Genomic DNA, 2,936 nt, shown 5'->3' with positions numbered 1-2,936 from the left:
AAATTAACAAGTGAATAGACAAAACAGAAAAAAAGATTAGTAAACTACAAGACAGCAATAGAAGCCATCCAAAATGAAACACAGACAGAAATAAAGACAGGAAAAAGAATTGACAAAGCATCAGTGAACGATGGGGCAAACTCATATGGCCAAATATGATGTATTTGGCATCCCTGAAAGGATGGGAAGGCAATACATATTTGAAGAAATAGTGACTGAAAATTGTCCTAGTTGGTTGAAAACCATAAATTTGTTTTGTGGGTGGCAGCAAGCATAAGGAGAGCATCATGAAGCTCTTAAGCATATTGCAAGAATATAAGATGGTGGGGTACTTCCTACCACTCCCAAATGCTACTCACTGCACTTTACCACATGCCAATCTTTGTACCTAATCGTGTCATTGCCAAGTCCTGCTTCTGGTACTTTCTGTCTCAACTGAAGGAGTCTTCAGAAAAAATGCTCTACTGTCAGCAGGTATTTAAGCAATCTCCCCTGCAGGTAAAGAACTTTGGCATCTAACTGTGCTACAACAGTAGGATCCACACATACTGGGTATATAGAGACTTGGCCACTGTGGGCACTGTCACTCAGGGTTATCATGATGTGGGGGCCCAGTACAGCACCCAGGCCCATTCAATCCAGATCATAAACCTAGAAGAGATCATGGCCAGTCAGTGGTCAAGCAGTTCCACAACTCCAAGATCAAGTTCCTACCACCCACATGGGGTCTTGAGTTGACAGCACAGACCAAGCTTCGCCACCAAAAGCCCCAGCACCTTCTTTTGGATGCATGGCCCTCCCCATCCACACATCTGACCAAGTAAACTCATAGGGACAAAAAAATCCAAGAATTCCTATGAATCCCAAGGACAAAAAGCATGAAGAAAATTAAGGCACATCATAATCAAAAAGCTTAGAGTCAGTGATAAAGAAAAAATGTGAAAAACAACCATAGGGGCAAAATAGAGACATATTACATGCAGAGGAATAAACATAAAGAGAACAACAGATTTCTAATTAAAGACAACATAAGCTACAAAATATTGTACTGAGATCTTTAAAATACTAACTGGGAGAAAAAAAGGGAAAATAGACTTTTAAAAAATGATGGTGAATAAAGACTTTCTGTAGACCTACAAAAACTGAAAAAAAATCAACTGCTAATAGACCTGCAGTACAATAAATAAAGCAAGTTCCCCAAACAGAATGAAAATTACCAGACAAAAAGTTACCAGATGGAAATTTCAATGTACACAAAGGGAGAGCACTGGAAATAGAAACTACAAAGGTAAATATAAACACTTGCTTTTTAATTTAAATCTCTTTAAAAGATTATCAGCTGGGGGATCCCTGGGTGGCTCAGCAGTTTAGCACCTGCCTTCGACCCAGGGCATAATCCTGGAGTCCTGGGATTGAGTCCCACATCAGGCTCCCTGCATGAAGCCTGCTTCTCCCTCTGCCTGTGTCTGCTTCTCTCTCTGTGTGTGTCTCTCATGAATAAATAAATAAAATCTTTAAAAGAAACAAAGATTATCAGCTGTTTGAAACAAAAATAATAGCAATGTACTGTAGGGATTTGAGCATATCTAAATATGAAATATGTTGACAATAGTTTAAAGGCCAGGAGAAAAGAAGAAATAAAAATATATACCATTATAAAGTTCTTATACTCTAAGTGTACAGTATCACTTGAAGGTTGACTATGATATGTTAAAGCTGAACAATATACTCCCCAAAGCAACAAATAAAATAACATAACAGTTTTAACTGATAAGACAACAAAGGAGACAAAACAGAATCATAAAAATAATAAACTAATCCAAAAGAAAGCAGAAAAAGAGGATAAAGGGAACACAAAACAGAAGGAACATATAGAACACAAATAACAAGATGGTAGATTCCAATACAATCATATCAACAACCACATTAAATGTAAATGGTCTAAAAATCCAATTAAAATCTAGAGATTATCAGATTAGGAGAAAAAAGCAACATCAAACACTATGCTGCTGCAACTTTTTCTTAAAAAAGTAAAAAGGGACACCTGGGTGGGTCAATGGTTGAGTATCTGCCTTTGGCTCGGGGTGTGTTGCCAGAGTCCTGGGATTGAGTCCTGTGTCAGGTTCCCCACAGGGAGCCTGCTTCTCCTTCTGCCTATGTCTCTGCCTCTCTCTGTGTGTCTCTCATGAATAAATAAATAAAATCTTTTAAAAAAGAAGTAAAAAAGGTTGAAAATTATATTCTGTGTAACAAATTGAGAAAAAAGTAGAAGTGGCTATGTTAATATGAGACAAAGTAAATTTCAGAACAAAGACTGTCAGGGATAAAAGTTCTATCAGGGGGCCTGAGTGGCTTAGACCACTATGCAGCCAACTCTTAATTGGTCATGAACTTAATTGGTCCCTCCTCCAAGCCACACTCAAATTTTCTCTCCCTCTCTCTCTCTTTTCCTAAAATTAATTAATTAATTAATTAATTAATTAATAAAATCTTCTTTTAAAAAAAGAAAAGTCATATCATAATGATTAAGGGGTTGCTTCATCAAGAGGACATAAAAGCCATAAATATTTATGCACCTAATAATAGTGCTTCAAAAACACATGAAACAAAGTACTGCAAAGAGAATCAGACAAAGCTATGATTATACTCTATGATTTCCACCCATCTCAATAATTGATAGAACAAGTAGAAAATCAGTAAAGACATAGAAGATATGAAAAATATTATTAACCAACTTGATTTAATTAGCATTCATATAATACTCCACCCAGAGACAGCAAAATATACATTCATTTCACATGCCCATAGTCTACATAAGATAGACTATATTGGGGGTCATAAAAGAAGTCTCTAAAAAGTTAAAAAGTATTCAAGTCACAAAAAGTATATTCTCTAATCACACTGAAAATAAACTAGAAATCCACAGCAGAAAAATC

General features: G+C 36.2%; 1 pseudogene; it reads left to right on the top strand.

Annotated features, from left to right (window-relative positions):
- Positions 1-287: 287 nt before the first annotated feature.
- Positions 288-816, top strand: LOC144304334 (large ribosomal subunit protein eL20 pseudogene; annotated as a pseudogene).
- The last annotated feature ends 2,120 nt before the right edge of the window (positions 817-2,936 follow it).

Source organism: Canis aureus, chromosome 3 (assembly GCF_053574225.1).
Source record: "Canis aureus isolate CA01 chromosome 3, VMU_Caureus_v.1.0, whole genome shotgun sequence".
Taxonomy (NCBI): domain Eukaryota; kingdom Metazoa; phylum Chordata; class Mammalia; order Carnivora; family Canidae; genus Canis; species Canis aureus.
Note: the sequence above shows the minus strand (reverse complement) of the source record. Positions and strands in the feature narration are given on the sequence as shown.